Genomic DNA, 18,224 nt, shown 5'->3' with positions numbered 1-18,224 from the left:
ACATCTGGAACATCGCTTGAATCCCACCAGCGTTGAGCAAAATCACCACCAGTCAATTTCAAACATCAGCTTTACTTGCAACTTGACTTTTAACTCTTATCGAAGGTCCCAGACCTTATTAGGAGTCAAGATCGCTCACTTCAAGGCAATGGCTAAGGAACGGCGCCGTTGTAACTTTGAGCAGTCACTAAAAGAACTGTTGTACGTCAAGGGCTACTTGTATCACCTGAACCAAGCACAACACTTACATGCTGTCTGAATTCAGTTCTGTCTGTTATGAGGTTCATTTGGCTCATTATAAAAAAGGGAGGGAGGGAGGAGGAGGGGAGGGAGGAGAGAGAGAGAGAGAGAGAGAGAGAGAGACAGCAGAGAAAAGCAATAGATAGGAACTTTTGAAATATTAAGAGGGAGGGAGGGAGGAAGAAAAGAAGGAAGGAAACTGGATGGAAGAATGGAAGGAAACTAGATGGAATAATGGAAAGTGGGAAGAAGGGAGGAAAGAAGGGAGGAAGGAAGGAAACTGGATGGAAGAATGGAAAGCGGAGAGGGAGGAAGGAAGGAAGGAAAGGAGGAAAAAAGGAGGAAGAAAACTGGATGGAAGAAAGGAAGGAAAATGGATGGAAGAATGGAAAATGGGAGGGAGAGAATGAGTAAGTGAGTGACTGAGTGAGGAAGGAAAGAAGGAAGGAAACTGAATGGAAGAAAGGAAAGCAGGAGGAAGGAAGGAAGGAAGGAAGGAAGGAAGGAAGGAAGGAAGGAAGGAAGGAAGGAAGGAAGGAAGGAAGGAAGGAAGGAAAAGAGGAGGAGGAAAGGAAGGGGACAGGAGGAGAGGGAGGGAAAGGAGAAGGAAAAGAAGGTAGAAAGGACCACCTGTTATTGTCACATTGTTTTCCAAAACATTTATTGCATTCAATCAACTTTCATTTCTTGATTATTCACTCCTCTCTTTTCCTTTTCATTTCTTATCTCTGAAGTTCAATTCCAGCCAAGCTGGGCAAACAATCTCAGCCAGCCTATTTTGGACCAGCTGCCAACAGAACTCAGTTACGCTGGGCATGTTGCAATTTGCTTTCCATCAAACTTCAGAAAGGATTACAAAGCACAACCTCTCCTCTATTTGGCCACCTCCTGACCAAGCTTCCCTCGTGCAGAAAATTGACACATGCTACCTGGACTGTAACTCCACCTCACTTGAGGATGGTGACATCATCCTGGTGCATGGATCCAAACAGTGGCAGAGTTTCCCTTTACAATCCAACGGTCCTTCCGGATTTCTATTTTCCAATTTAGGAAGTTGAAACTCTGGATTATTATTATTATTTTACCCTCTCAAGCCACGATCAATTTCTTTCGCCGGCTGCAATCTATTCCTCATGTCACTTCTCCCCATACTTAAAAGTCAGAAACACAAGACGAACAGAGCAACAAGAGTTGGAAGGGACCTCGGAGGTCTTCTAATCTATCCCCCTGCTCAAGCAAGAGACCCTAGATCCCCTTTCAGACAAATCATTGTCCAGTGTCTTCTCAAAAAGAAGGACAACAGGAATAGTTGTGGTCATAATAGAAAGGATGATTGCTTCAGCTAATTGCGGATGAAGGTTTCCTTGTACATCTATGTCTTTAAGAGTCACAATCAGATCGTAATTGATCAGGAACAATTTGGGCAGGAAAGACAGCAGGAAATCCAACCTACATTGGGTTTGAAATGGCACAGATATGATCTCCGCGCACAAATCCTCAAGGCTTCAAGAATTTACAACGGGAGGTGTTTGCCCAATGTCTGGCAGCCAAAACCACGGATTAATTTTCAGAATTATCTCCTCTCATAACATTGAAGGATGGCAGCAGGGGCAAAATGCTTCAGAGGCTTGGCGATGGGAGAAATCTGAGCAATTTAGGGATGTGCAAAACCTGCTGAAGCTCAGGACAAAAGCCTGTTTTCCCCTTCCCCGGATTCTCTTCACCATGGTTACAAACCAAATAAATCAAGTACAAAAATATCTTGTTCAAGATCTGGTTTGAACCGGGCAGGTTTCTCCAAACAAAATCATTCCCAGCGAAGGAGACTGGCATCGGGTTTCAACCAGGACTCCAAGACTAACCCCAGGTGTGTTTTAAATCACAACAGCGACAACCATCTGACAAGGCAACAAGCATCCTCAATGAAAAAGGGTCGGCTGCAGCTTGCAAGAGAAGTGATGTCTTTCCTTCCTTCTTCGGCATCTGACACACTTCTACCCACAATGCTCTCCCTCCCTCCCTCCCTCTCTCCTGTGTCACGCACGTGCGCACACTTCCACCCCCCCACCACACACACACCACCCTCAGAGTGGCTAGACCGAGCACACACACACCCTGAAACACCCCACATGCTTTCTTCCCCCCCTCCGAAGACAGCAACTTACCCACAAGTTATTTTTCATTCAAACCTAACCGGCTTTCGCGTGCCCACCGTGGGAAGGGAGGGCTGAGTTTTCCTCCCTCCCTTTTCTTCTCGGGCAAGGAGGAGGAGGAGGGGGGGGGAAAGAGCCAGGCCCATATGGCTGGAAAGACTTGGAGCACCAATCATGTGGTCCAGAACAAAGAAAAATATGGGGGCTACCTTAATCTCAGGACCAAGCAGCTTGGAGCTATTTGCAAACCTGGGCTGGCTTCCCCCTGGAGGACGGGCAGGCTGATCACTGCTGTTCAAAGGCTTTCTCCCCCCTTCTTCTTCTTCTTCTTCTTCTTCCCTGTCCAGCACACACACACACACACACACACACACACACACACACATACACACATGTGCGCGCGCACACCCATCAATTATGCATTGCTTGTCTCCCGGTTTCCAGGCGAAACCAATCACAGATGGAGACTTGCTAATGGGCCCTCGCTGTACTTGCCAAGCGGTGATTTGTGTTTCCAGCAACAACCCTCCAGAGACAATGAAAGGAGAATTCGGGCTGGGCTTAGCCAACTTCACACACACACACACACACACACACACACACACACACACACGTCTGCGTGGAGGACAGACCTGAAGGGAGTAAGGAGAGGGGGGGACCAACTGGCTAGCCTCCACCAGGCAGGGATAAGCAGCGGGTTTGAGAGAGCGGGGAAGGGAGGCTCTGGGACTCAGCCCTCCCCCTTCTCCCACATCCAAAAGGATGGGGAGGGGGGCATCCCAACCAGCCCACCAAACCCTCGGAAAAAATCCTCACCTCTGCTCCTGTATGTTCCTGGCGGGTATGCTTTCTTTCTGGAGTGTCTAACAAGCTGCTTTGATCCTCCCCCATTCTACCCATCACTTACACGGAGGCGTCTCAATGCACAAGATCCCACTCACCGACATAGATACACGCGCGTGCGAGACAAGCCAACACAGTCCCTTTGCCAAAAGAAGAAGAAGAAAAAAAGGGGGGAGAGAGAGAGAGAAGGAGAAGAGAGGGAGAAGGAGGAAAGAAAACCCGGGCAATCTCACATTTCAAACTTGCCAGGAGGAGGAGGAGGAGCGGTGGGGTGCTTGGAAGACTGGGACAAAGGCTGGCTTCTGAGGGCTCCGCCAAAGAGCAGGGAGAATCCTCTGCGATCAATTCATCGGAAGCTACAATTGCCTAGCAAATTGTTATGGGGGGGGGCTCCTGACCGAAAGGGCTCCTGTTTGAGACACTGTTGGTGGGCAGGATCTCCCATCCCCTCCACCCTCCAGAGACACCGTTGACGAAATCCATCAAAGCCGTCCACCGTTAAGCGAGAGTGCCCGGAGGAAGGGAGGTTCTGCTTCTGGAGAAGACATGGATGCTTGTTGGGGATTCCAGCATGAAGGCTGGGCATTCTCCCCCTCCCCTTAGAAAGTAAGGGGAAGGGGATAGACACCACCTGTAGGGGGAAGAGGGACATTTGTCTGGGCAGATGATTTGGTCAGGGAGGAGGAAAGGAGGCTGGTTGTTATCTCCTTCAGAACTGGGTCTGAAAATTAGGTTGGGGTGCAGCAGACTGCTAGTCTGACTGTATTCATCACTTAGAACCCTGGGAAAATGCAGTATTTACTCTAGTTTACACGGGCTAATTCTTTAAACAGCCGTGGCAATTCAGGATCTGCTTATTTCATTCTCTTAGAGCCATGTTTTTGATATGGTCAGATGACTAAATGAATAAAGGTTCTGTTCTGTTCTGTTCCATTCCATATTTTCTATTCTATTCTATTCTATTCTATTCTATTCTATTCTATTCTATTCTATTTTCTCTCTTCCCTTCTGCATTCTTTTATATTCTATCATATTCATATTCTATTCTGTTCTGTTCTGTTCTATTCTATTCTAATTCTACTCTACTCTATATTTTCTCTTCTCTTCTCTTCTCTTCTCTTCTCTTCTCTTCTCTTCTCCTCTTCCATTCTGCATTCTATTCTATTCTATTCTATATTCTCTCTTCTCTTCTTTTATCTTCTTCCTTCTTCTTCCCTTCTGCATTCTATCCTATCCTATTCTATCATATATCCTATCCTATCCTATCCTATCCTATCCTATTCTTATTCCTATTCTATTCTACATTCTGTTCTACTCTATTCTATTCTACTCTATTCTATTCTAGACTATGCTAAGCTATGTTACGCTACACTATTATTACCCAGCAACATGGAAGCATCTCATTAACTCAAGGTAAGGTCAAGAAAACTAAACAGGGATGATCTAGCTAATGCTTAGATGGGAGAAGAGCAGGGAGCTATGAATCATAAGCTAGATTGGGAAGTTGATAACACATCTTGGAAGACCACCACTAGGAAAATCACATGAAGTCAAGATGTGTTTGATTTAAGGGAGATATTTGTTTTGACATTGTTCTTGAAGGCACACAACAGGAAAGGACCAATATTCTTTTATGCCTGGAAAAAGCATGGAATTACACAGCAATCAAATTCAGAACATCTTTGATTGGATTCTCATTACCATGATAACCCCATCAATCCCATCTTCTGGGACTATATTGAGCATAGTGTGTAAAACGTGGCCCCATATTCCAGATTCCATTCCAAGTTGGAATTCTATCCCTTTAATATGTACGAATACAGTTTAAACTCTCAGAGAATACAGAGGACTGATGAGGGGTCAATTTGGATCATTGGGATGGCATCTAGTGCTCTGTAAAGTTAAATTTACCTGTCCAGTGGTGGTATTCAGCCAGTTCGCACCAGATCGGGCGAACCAGTAGCAAGGATTTGGCGTGGGTCGCCGAACTGGTAGTAAGTGCTGGCTGGCCACGCCCCCAACCCGGTTGCCGCTGGCTTTCTTGCCCCACCCACCTGATTCTCGCTTACCCCACCCACCTGACGCTCGCCCCTTAAGGTATTTATTTCATTTTTTCCCCTCCTGACAATCAGCTGTTCATATGATCAGCTGTGTCGGAATTCCCCTTCCTGAGGCCCAGAGAAGCCTTCTGGGAGCAAAAACACCCCCCAGAGGCTCCTCTGAGGCCCAAAAAATGGGTGGGTGGGTGTGGCTGCAGAAAAGCAAAAAAACCAACAACAAGCCACACCCACCCAGTCACATGGCCACACCCACAGATCCAGTAGTAAACACTTTTGAATCCCACCACTGGTGCTTTCAGAACAAATGTTAGCTTAGTGCAGTTACTCATCCCTCAAAGATCACTGAATTCAGTTCATTTCCCATGCAGAATCTGGATAGCCTGACCAAAATTTAGAATGTCTGAATTGGTTGAAATAGACTGTAATAGAGTCTGATACAAACAATTTAATGCCCCTAAAATTGGTAGTCTCGTTTCAGGAAAAATCTGATTGGCATCAGAAACCTACAAAATATTCAGAATGAGACAATGTCTTAAACTAACTCTTAACCTTGAGATTGGCATACCCAGCACTGTAAACTGACGCAAAGCACATCACTTATTCATTACGTTATTGTGGTTTCAAGTCACTCATCCTTTGCTTTGAAGTTATTGCTTTCAAGTCAAGTTCTTACTGACTTCACAGAGATACCCTTACTTTCATCTTAGCAATGGGTCCAAAGTAGTTTCCCACTGTTAAATTTCTTTTTACCCCTACTATTCCATCGAGAATCCAGTTATGACATCTCCTGCTGGTCTCCCATATAGGTATTAACAAGGGCTAAATATTCACAACATAGCTTTAAAAAAGAACTCAACTGATCTTGCCAACACTTGTCAGATAACTGTGACTATTATTTGTTTATCTGGTGTATTATTTTGTTTTTATGGATTGTACCCTGTATGAAATGATCTGGGGAGTGGACCCTGTGTGTGAGTGAGATAGATGATAAACAGCTAGATAGATATAGATGATAGATGGATGTAGATAGGTAGGTAGGTAGGTAGGTAGGTAGGTAGATGGATGGATGATAGATAGATGGATGATAGATAGATAGATAGATAGACAGATAGACAGATAGATAGATAGATGATAGATACATAGATAGATAGATAGATAGATAGATAGATAGATAGATAGATAGATAGATCACACAGCTTTATGATAACTAGAAAAAGAGGTGGTCCTGGCATCCAAAATAAGAGCCATAAACTAGAAATCAGTACACAGCTTCACATGCAATAATGAACTTTGATTGTTCTTTGGAAGGACAGATACTAATGCTACCAAATGCTCCATTTGTCTTTACTTTCCAATATAGCTTTTTTATGTGTTCCAATATTTGAGGGGCTGCCACAAAGAAAAGGGAGTCATGCTATTCTCCAAAGCACCTGAAAGGCAGGACAAGAAGCAACGGATGGAAACCAATTGAGGAGAGAAGCAACTTAGAACTAAGGAAAAATCTCCTGACAATTAGAACAATTAGCCAGTGGAACAACTTGCCTCCAGAAGTTGTGAACGCTCCAACATTGGAAGTTTTTAAAAGGAGGTTGGATATCCATTTGTCTGAAGTGGTGTAGGGTTTCCTGCCTAAGCAGGGGGTTGGACTAGAAGACCTCCAAGGTCCCTTCCAACTCTGTTATTCTGCACTGGTATTTCTGGCTTTGAGGCCGTACAGCACTTCTACGCTTCATGCAGCATAGGAAAATCCAAGAACTCAGTGCAAGAAACATCCAAAACAAAGGCTTTCCAGAAGATCTGATTGAGGCCTTCTACTTTCCATGACAGAACCTAGAGACCTGTTACTAACAGATCCAAATTCTGACATCCCACTTTAATCTTGATACCACCGGCTTTTGATTTAATGTATTTTCCCTTGATGTTGGTGCCATTATTTCCATCTCCTGAGGAAAAAATAGACTTTTGGACTTCATGTTTAAATCTCTTTTAAGGATATCGCAACCCTTCTCTGTTATCCTTTTGAAGTGGACTATTGAAGCTGCCTATCTAGAAATAATGCCCTTGCTTTTCCTCTGAGAAATCTACAGTCAAGTTTCTAATCCCACGTTGCTTCTCAAAATATCGGCTTCTCGGGTGACATTTGAGTCACCGTTGTCAGAAGAATCTGGCAGCATATCGAACTGGATTAAAACCTACTTCACAGCACATTGCATTTTGGACTACAGTGGTTTATTGCCGGTAGCAAATTAATCATAAAGGGGCGTCCCAAACTTTTCCAGGTCACATTCCCAGGTGTTCCCAGAGATTATTAGATTTAAATCTCAGCAGTGGCTGTGGGGTGAAGTAACGCCACAGGAAAGCATCTCTCAGCAAGAAAAAAAATATTTAAAAGAGAACAAGGTATCCTTCAATTTGCACGTGGAAAATTTCAGAAGAAGAATTATGATTAACTTGCCCTGATGCCGAAGAAGAAAAAATAAGGCCAGCCATGCAGCACAGTTTTGTCATCTGAAGGAAGAGTTCCTAATCTCTCCATTTTAATATTTTTCATGGAATCATCTGCCTTTTTGAAAATGCATTGATTTGAGCCCCCCCCAAAACAAACAAACAAACAAACAAACAAACAAACAAACCCAGGAGCTCAAGGGACTGCCTGGGGCTACTGCAGATAGAATCCAAAGGAAGTGGGGAGGACCTTCTAGTTGTACATCATTACAATAAAAAAAAATGCTATTGTGCCATTTGAGCCATGGTGGTGCAGTGGTTAGAATGCAGTATTGCTGGCTAACTCTGCTTACTGCCAGCAGTTCGATTCTGAATGGCTCAAGGTTGACTCAGCCTTCCGTCCTTCTAAGGTCAGTAAAATGAGGACTCAGATTGTTGCGGGCAAAGGCTGACTCTGTAAACCACTTAGAGAGGGCTGAAAAGCACTGTTGAAGCAGTATACAAGTCTATGTGCTATTGCTATCTATCATGTATCAATGATCAGTCATCCATTATCCATGCATCCATCCATGCTTGTCTATCCATGCATCCATCCATGCATCCATATCTGTCTGTCTTTCTGCCTGCCTACCTACCTGCCTACCTACCTACCTACCTACCTACCTATCCTATCTAGGCACAGTGGTTAGAATGTGGTATTGCAGGCTAATTCTGATGACTGCCAGCAGTTCGATCCTGACCCGCTCAAGGTTGACTCAGCCTTCCATCCTTCTGAGGTGGGTAAAATGAGGACCCAGATTATTGGGGGTAAGAGGCTGACTCTGTAAACTGTTTAGAGAGGGCTGTAAAGCACTGTGAAGTGGTATATAAGTCTATGTGCTATTGCTATTTATCATATCATGTATCAATGATCAATCATCCATTATCTATGCATCCATCCATCCATTTCTGTCTATCTATCCATCTATCTATCCATCTATCTATCTATCTATCTATCTATCCATCCATCGATCAATCGATCCATCCATCCATCCATCCATCCATCCATCTATCTATCTATGGTGGCACAGTGGTTAGAATGCGGTATTGCAAGCTAATTCTGCCGACTGCCAGCAGTTCGATCCTGACTGGCTCAAGGTTGACTCAGCCTTCCATCCTTCTGAGGTGGGTAAAATGAGGACCCAGATTATTGGGGGTAAGAGGCTGACTCTGTAAACTGTTTAGAGAGGGCTGTAAAGCACTGTGAAGTGGTATATGTCTATGTGCTATTGCTATTTATCATATCATGTATCAATGATCAATCATCCATTATCTATGCATCCATCCATCCATTTCTGTCTATCTATCCATCTATCTATCCATCTATCTATCTATCCATCGATCAATCAATCGATCGATCGATCCATCCATCCATCCATCCATCCATCTATCTATCTATGGTGGCACAGTGGTTAGAATGCAGTATTGCAAGCTAATTCTGCCAACTGCCAGCAGTTCGATCCTGACCGGTTCAAGGTTGACTCAGCTTTCCATCCTTCTGAGATGGGTAAAACGAGGACCCAGATTGTTTGAGGGAAATAGACTGCTTAGAGCACTGTGTAAAAGCACTGTGAAGCGGTATATAAATCTAAGTGCTATTGCTATTTTCATTGCTGATTTGCATTATGTTTGGATTTTTAGGTGAGGTGACCTTCCAACAGGCAGAATCAATTGGGGAAGCCAGATTCACTTAACAAACCTGTTATTAACTTAACAACCGCCACGATTCACTTAACAAACGTAGCAAGAAAAGTCATAAAATGGAGCAAAACTCACTTAACAAATTTCCCAACATACATTTAGCAAAACATACATTTTGGACTCCATTGTGGTAATAAGTGGAGGACCACCTGTGTTTTATTGGGGGTTACAGGGCCATTTCTCAGCTGCTTACAGAGTTGGAGATCAGTGGGGAAGAAGAACAGCTGGGGCCTGTTCCAGATGTGCATATGTGCAGAGCTGTCCGAAGAGAAGAACAACTAAGGAACAAGGGCTGATTCGGGAAGAAAGGTACATAGGGATGCTGAATAGAAGCAAAAGGGGAGTGGTGGTTGCAGGAGACAATAGTTCTTCTGGAAGATTTGCTTATCAAGGTTGTGCCTCACAGAGACTCCTTGCCAGGAATTAATTTACAGCTTTGGACTGGAAGCTCTCGGTCTGATCATTATCCAAGGACTGATAAGGTCTGTTCTTGCAATTAACCCTTGGCAGGATTATTGCCGAGATTTTTCTGTGTATGAATGCCAGGAATTCACAGTAACTAAATAAAGAAGGTTTTTTTTTGGGACAAGGAGTCTGTTTCTTGGTTCTGCTAAGGCTGGATCAGAACAATAGTAGTGTAACAATTACTGAAGGGCTGCCACAAAGAAGAGGGGGTCAACCTATTTTCCAGAGCACTTAAAGATGCAATGAATGGGAACTAATCAAGGAGAGAAGCAACTTAGAACTAAGGAGAAATTTCCTGACAGAACAATCAATCGGTAGAACAACTTGCCTTCAGAAATTGTGGGTGCTCCATCACTGGAGGTTTTTAAGAAGAGATTTGGACGGCCACCTCTCTGACATGGAATAGGGCCATCAAACTCATGGCCCATGGCTGGATGCATCCTGTATTGGCTATGCCCATGCCCAGTGGAAAAAGAGGGGGGACAGTCTCGATACGTCACGTGACACTGCCATGACGACATGAGTTTGACACCCCTGGTCTAGGGTCTCCTGCTTGAGCAGGGGGTTGGGCTAGAAGACCTCCAAGGTTCCTTCCACTTCTGTCATTCTGTCTCCCATCCTCCACTTTTCTTGGTTTATAACCATTGTAACCTGATATCAGGTTTTCTAAACTTTCAGCTGGACTAAGACAAGTGTGGATTTTGCATATGATTTTTCAGCAACATCTTTAAGTTGAGATGGAGAATGGATTCACATTGGATGTTCAAATTATTGAAGCAAATTTTCTCTCCATGGAATTGCAAGCATGCCTGTTTTGAGTGTTTTGGTCTACTGGGGAAAAGAGGGTGACACAGACCAGCTGGGGCTTACTGGTTCCATCTGTATGTTTCATGAGTTTTGGTTTCCAGTGATCTGTAGCTGATCCAAAATAATTCCCACCACCTCCATGGTACAATTTGGTTTGTTGCTAACAAAACATTTCCCCTATTTAGGGCAGATTACTATAGCCAATTATCCAGACTGAAAAAGAGAGCAAAAATGAACAAACAGAGATGTTTCCGTCACTGTGATAAGCCCTTCTTTCTGCATATATTCCACATTTAATCAAATTAATTCATCAAGATTTAATAAATAGCAATTAATACCATTGTTAAGGGTATGATTTGTAAAATCTCTGAGTCCGGTCTCTTGTTGAATAAGCAAAGTAATGTTCTTTCTGAAACAAACAAAGGCTGAAATTGGCGCTCTACACAATATGATTTTGAGGAATGCTAACGAAGTAAATAAACTTGGAATCTGAGATACAAATGCTAAACAGAACTGAAGTTTCTTTTTTTTACCATTACATATTTCTTCATTCGTTTAATATATATATATATGTTATATATTTTTTGAATGATTTGTAGGGTTTCAGTTGTTGAATGGGGCCACATTTCAAACTAGAAATTAAGACAGAATACGGAATAACAGAGTTGGAAGGGACCTTGGAGGTCTTCTAGTCCAACCCCTTGCTTAGGCAGGAGACCCTATACCATTTTAGACAAGTGACTGTCCAGTCTCTTCTTAAAAACTTCCAGTGTTGGAGCATTCACAACTTCTAGAGACAAGTTATTCCACTGATTAATTGTTCTATCAGGAACTAACAAGGAGATAGCAAATAAGAACAGATGGTGTCTATCAGATTCTTGGCAATTATTCTTGGGTTGAGAATATTCTTGTGTTTTGGAAAAGTATTAGAGATTCTCCTCACCTCCCCCGAATTAATATTGAGGAAGCCATTTCTCTGAACCTCCTAGTTTTGCTTGGACTCTATTCTGGTACTGTTTGCTACTAAAAAGAGTTTTTCATCACGTTTCGGAAATCAGTACAGCTTTTACATACCATAATCAACCCTGACTGTCCTTGGAAGGACAGATCCAGAAAGTGAAGCTCAAATACTTCTGCCACCAAATGAGAAGACTCCTTGGAGATGTTGGGAAGGATGGAAGGTGAAAGGAGAAGGGGACGGCAGAAGAAGGAGATAGTTAGATGGTGTCACTGATGCAATGAACATGAGTTTGGACAAACTCTGGGAGAAAGTGGAGCAGAAGGGTCCTAGCTTGGTATGGTCCATTGAGTGATGAAAAGTTGGACAACAACAACTTAACCTGCTTACATTTCAGTCAGTTGAGAGGTGTGCTCTGGGGAAAAGAGAAAAACGGCATCATTTTGCTTTTATCCAGATTTGTACATTCTGAGATCTGGAAGTAGACATTTTCAATCAATGAGAAGCTATCCCCAAAAATACAAAGCAATAATGGTCTCTTAGGAGTTTAAAGACCTATCTGAAAAACCTTTGCTAAAGTCTTAAGGTTGGACCAGCAGTGAATTCAAAAGTATACTTTCCAAAAACCTTTCACAGTCTCCTCCGAACAATACCTCGCCACCCCCAAACTCAGAATTTACGAGAATGAGACTAAAACTGCAATTAACTCAGTCTCCTCTCTTTAGTAATTATTCATATATCCCCCCCCCTTTTTTTTTTTTGCCGATAATAACTCCACGCTCCAGGCTGTCTGCCTGCGAAAAGCTAGGACAGAGACAGGAACCTTGCTAAATTGACTTTGCTGGCTACTCTTCTGCTTCAAGAGCTGTTTTCAAGGGCAAATGTCTAGTGCTAGATGAGCAAAACGACAAGGCAATTAAAGACAAGTGTTATGTCAGAAAAAGTACTCAAACCTCTATGTCAGCATTTACTTTCATTGCAGGACTTTGGAGATCTGACTTTGGATTTTCCTTTAACAGATGATTATGAAAAGCATATATCCAACAAGGGCCATGTTTATGATTTCTAATAGTTACATAATTTAATCAATCAATCAATCAGTATAACCACACATCACAAACAGAAATAGAAAAAAAGTTGGAAAAAGAGTAATAAGATATGAAGTTGAATACATAAGATGAATATGCATATGAAATTGTGTCTGTCTGGAAATGTGATAACCCGGAACCATGCTGTACTCAAATAAGATGTTTTATTTGTTTTGTTAAAACTCAATAAAACTTTATTTAAAAAGAAAGAAAGAAATAGAAAAAAAACTAGTGAACCAATCTACCAGATTTGACTAGTTGTTGCTCCACAAAAATAATATGGATAATTGGGGTTTTGTTATGGATAATAATTTGTTCCCGGTCTTTGACGGGAAAAAAGTTATAAAAAGTTGTTGAAAGTAAAAATAAATAGTTCCTAAAGAGTGCAGAGAAGAGCAACAAAGATGATTAGGGGACTGGAGGCTAAAACACATGAAGAATGGTTGCAGGAACTGGGTATACCTAGTCTAATGAAAAGAAGGACCAGGGGAGACATGATAGCAGTCTTCCAATATTGGAGGGGCTGCCACAGAGAGGAGGAGGGGGTCAAGCTATTTTCCAAGGCACCCAAAGGCCAGACAAGGAATAATGGATGGACACTGAACAAGGAGAGATTCAACCTGGAAATAAGGAGACATTTTCTGACAGTGAGAACAATAAACCAATGGAAGAGAAGTTGGCTTTGGAAGTTGTGAGAGCTTCATCACTGGAGGCTTTCAAGAAGAAGTTGGACTGCCATTTGTCAGAAATGGTGTAGGTCTCCAGCTTGGGTGGGGGGTTGGACTAGATGACCTACAAGGTCCCTTCCAACTCTGTTAATCTGAAATCTAATGTGAAACATGCTTGTTGATATTGTCAAAGAATTATAAGCTGTTAGTAAGACAACTCTGATTTTGCATAGCTACTTTTTTCAAGCAAGATTTGACTTTCCGTCAGTTGACAAAGGTATTGGATTAGTAGATCAAAACACTGAAATGAGTTTTGTAAACATTCCTCAACAGATGTCGTTCAAACCTAAGTGTCTGTTTTTGTTTCTGACTCTAACAAATCAGCCCCCATAGATGCGTGTGGAGATTCTCAGTTATTCAGGTCATGGTTGTCCCAAAGGTGCTGTTTCAGGAGGCAACGGGACTTCCCTTGTTTTTTCTTTGAATGCATTCCTCTTCTCATCCAAGAAGCTTCTTCAGCTCTGACAGGATGGTAGGGAATGGAAGGATTTATATTCCTTGGAGACAACTGGTCATTTGCATCCTTTTAAAGGGTCCCTGAGGCCACTTGGAGGTTTATCTGTGTCTTCAGGGTTACCTAAGTAGTGAAATTGTTCCTGTAATCTGCATTTTTTGGGGGGGGGGAATCCATTCATATTCCCACACCATTCGAAGGGTGTTCATCCCAAAATGCATGGCTAAAAGCCCATGACCCTGAGGACACAGAGAAACCTCCAAGTGGCCTCAAAGGCTTTTAAAGGTTTCTTCCAGACTTATGATTCTGTGTTCTGTGTTTCGTAGACTTCTCTACAGAGGGTGGGACGGAAGGCCAATTTGCAATGGTGTTTAGGTAGAAGTCCGTTTTTCAGAGCTTACCAATCAGCCCAAGTTAATGCAGAAGTCTTTGGAGGTGATATCTTAGACCAGGGGTCCCCAACCACCGGGCCGCGGACTGGTACTGGTCCGTGGAACATTTCCTACCGGGCCGCCAGTTTGCTGGGCGCTGCCATCTTGTTTGATGAGAAAGTGCTTCCGGGTGAGCTTTTCCGGTTGGAAAGCGGTGTTTGGGTCCTGAAGGAATCTCGCGCCTTAGTTTCATCGAAGGGGGCTTGAACGAAACTAAGGCGCGAGGATTCTTTCAGCACCAAGGCAAGGCGAGCCGAGCGACCGTCCCGAAGCCATCCCAAAGCCGTCCCGCGAAGCCCATCGACAAAGGTACAAAGGAGGAGTTGAAGGTGGCGGGAGAAGCGGGGACGGCTGGCTGGCCGGTCGCTCGGCTCGCCTTGCCTTGTCATGCGTGCTGATGCCGGTACCGGGCCGCGGATCATTTTGTGATGCCGGTACCGGGCCGTGGCACAAAAAGGTTGGGGGCCACTGTCTTAGACTATCCTTCTTTAACAAGCTCAAGCTGAGGAATGTTCTTTTCATTTATTGATGCGGTATTAAAAGAAGAATCAAAGAAAAGTCAAATTAATGTAAATGTTTCTTGTTTAAATGACGAGGTTCATTTTCCTCCTACAACTGCCCTCCCTCTGTTTCTATGAACCTGAAGGCTACATAATAAAACTTTTGATCTTTTAAAAAAACAAAAACAAAACAAAAACCCTTATTCTGCTTCCCTAGGAAGAAATTATTTCTAAAATTGCAACTGCGTTGCTGGAAAAAGAACCATGGTTCTACCCATATAGGAAAGGCATTTCAATTCCTGGAAGCAATTTGATAGAAAGTGGGGTCCTTTTAATATGAGAGTATTTTACTACTGTGAATAAAGCAATTTCCTCTGGGTTGGAATAGCATTTGGCAGGGACCCTAACCATTTTTAAAAAAAATCCATTTATTTGTATTAATGTTATTTATGGTATTGCACATTCACATCATATTTTGATTAAAACATAGATAAAAGTACAGCATATTAAACAATAACAATGAATGTCTAGAGTTCTGATCTAATTTTTGCTTCATTTATCACAACCAGGAAATAAGCAAAGTCTCCATTAGAGGCTTTATTTTGACACTACAACACTATGTGTTGGATAGACAGATGGCAGACAAACAGATAGCAGACAGATAGATATAGATAGATAGATAGATAGATAGATAGATAGATAGATAGATAGATAGATAGATAGATAGATAATGATATAGGCAGACAGACAAACAGATAGAAGACAGATATAAATAATGATATAGATTAGATAGATTCCTACTGATTTGATTGAATCAGATTCCATCACTATTTTAAATCCACTTCACATAATTCTATGGAATCTCTTTCTAGATACTGAATTACTGTTCAAGGATGCTGTCTCATCCTCAGGGACTGTCATTGTGACATTAGCGCATATTCCTCCAGCATTTTCTTGTAATAATCAAAGAGCTTCTAAAGCCCAGCTATATCAACAGAGTATCTTGTTATTGTTGTAATATACAGCCTGCACAAGAGTCTTGTAGACTTCTTTAGAGAAAGGAGATTAATATGACATAACATTAACAGTAATACCTGAAGTTAACACATGGGAACTGTCCAGATAAAAAAACTATCTTGAAACCATGGACTAGAGCTTTCATATAACCCATGGACAACGCAGAGTGTGCTACGTTTTAATCCTCTTTCAACCTGTCCTCTTAAAATAATCATGTTTATGATTATAGGGGTTTTCACTTGGAGTTTGTGGAGAGTTGCAAAATGGAAATAGAATCAAGTCGTCATTGTTTTTGATTAAAACACCCATAGAATTAAAGTATATTGTTAGATTAAAATATATGGGCCTCTGTCCTGCCCAGAAAAGTTAAATATAAAATACTGCCGTTTTTTCTGAAGTCTGAAAGCTGATAAACGAGAATGGCATGAGTGCAGGTGCTGCAAGGAACTTGAGAAGTTGGTGACTCTTTCTAAAAAATGGATTATGTTTGTTCTGTTAGCTGTGTTGATGGGACCTTTTAAACCTCTATCTATCCAATCATTATTACTAAAAGTTTCCCCTGTCCAGTCACGTCTGACTCTAGGGCACAATGTTCATCTCCATTTCTTGGCCGAAGGAGCCAGTGTTGTCCAAAGACACTTCTGTGGTCATTTACACCAAAGGCACTGTTGAAACACTGTTACCTTCCCACTGAAGTGGTACCTATTTATCTACTCGCATGTGCATGATTTCGAACTGCTGGGTGGGCAGGAGCTGGAGCAAGGAACGGGAGCTCACCTCATCGCACAGCATACGGGTCTCAAACCCCAGCTGTCAGCTTTCCAGATGACAAGCTCAGCATCTTTAACCACTGAGCCATCCTGTCCCTTTTCATTATCATGAGTAAACACAGCACTATCGTTATCATTAGTAACCACAACCACATCAATTCTTCTTCTACCAGCATTCTTGACTGCCATTTTCTTTCCTCCAGATTAAATAAACCAAAGCTTTCTTTCTTTTTTTTTTACACTGTTCCTTATTCTTATCGACAAGCATCAGAAGTGCAAAAATAATACGAAGAACACTTAGTAGAAAAATCAGAGGAAAACCAGGCGTTAAGAGGAGGGAGAAGCAACAAAGGCTACCCCCCCCCCAAAAAAAAACCAGAATGAAAGCAGAGAGAATCTCAATAGCATGTAACGGGGAGGAGATAATTAATGAGGATGTTAAGAATTAATCATAACATGATATGATAATGCTGTGAATCTCAGCTTTCCTCCACTTAACTCCCGTGGAGCAACTCCTGAAGAATCAGAAATAGGAAGTTCCTACTGCTTTTTTCTCACGGACGTCAGAAAACACCATTCTCCAGATTCTAAAGAACAGAAAGGAAGACAGAGGAGGAAACAAATCACCCAGGTAAAGCTCCACTTACGACCACAATTGAGCCCAGAATACCTGTTGCTAAGCAAGACATTTGTTCAGTGAGTTTTGCCCTTGTTTTATTACCTTTCTTGCCATGGCTGTTAAGCAAATCACTGCGGCTTTTCAGGGAGCAATACCATTGTGAAGTCAATCTGGCTTCCCCATTGCATTTTCTCATCAGAAGGTCATTTCCAATGTCATATATTACGGGAGAAGATCTTTTCTCTTCAGTTACAACCAGAGATGTTTTCTATTCTGGATGACCTCCTCTAGGTTTCAAAGCTACTCCAGATTGGGCTCTATTAGTCCTTCAAAGGGAGATCTCTAGGGCATCCCTGTTCTGTTCTGTTCTGTTCTGTAGACTAGGGTTGGAAGTTAAAACCTACCCCTCTCCTAGGAAAATGAAATATTTTAGGATATACTAAAAAGGCACAATATTTCCCCTAAAAAGAGAAGTAGAAACTCACCTTAGAAGCAGAAGTGCACCCCCACCTTTGTTAATGGGAGGGCCATTAAGGCCTGGGCCAGAGTATTCCACATAACAAAGCCCTCTATCCATCTCACCACCTAGCCTGGGAAGATTGCATAAGCCAGCACTCAGGTGAAGCCATGTGGTCCAGATAAAGCCTACAAAGTTAGCTAAGATCCCTGCCCCCTGGGAGTCTGACAGCCAATGGGATACATTTCTTACACAGGAACAGGAAACACCAAGGCGAGGCCCAACAGAGGGTATAAAACTAAGGGTTTCTCAGCATCTTGCCCCTTCTTTTTTTTTCTTCACCCAAGCTATGTGATCAGTGGTGGGATTCAAATTTTTTTACTACTGATTCTGTGGGCATGGCTTGGTGGGTGTGGCATGACTTGGTGGGTGTGGCTTGGTGGGCATAG

At 42.5% G+C, this 18,224-nt stretch overlaps 1 protein-coding gene across 10 annotated transcripts in view; it reads right to left on the bottom strand.

The window, feature by feature from the left end:
* Window positions 1-18,224, bottom strand: part of ZMIZ1 (zinc finger MIZ-type containing 1) — a 392,646-nt gene that overhangs the window by 90,314 nt on the left and 284,108 nt on the right. The window contains exon 1 of one of the 10 annotated variants that reach the window (XM_087963919.1): window positions 2,406-2,671. The exons of the other annotated variants lie outside the window; for them this stretch is intronic. The gene's annotated coding sequence lies outside the window, so the exon portion shown is untranslated. Of the gene's footprint in view, window positions 1-2,405; window positions 2,672-18,224 lie in introns of those variants that run through there. 10 annotated transcript variants of the gene reach the window in all.

This window comes from Notechis scutatus, chromosome 4, assembly GCF_049901735.1.
Source record: "Notechis scutatus isolate UNSWTSFEM ecotype Mainland chromosome 4, rNotScu1.2, whole genome shotgun sequence".
NCBI classification, from domain to species: Eukaryota; Metazoa; Chordata; class Lepidosauria; order Squamata; family Elapidae; genus Notechis; species Notechis scutatus.
Note: the sequence above shows the minus strand (reverse complement) of the source record. Positions and strands in the feature narration are given on the sequence as shown.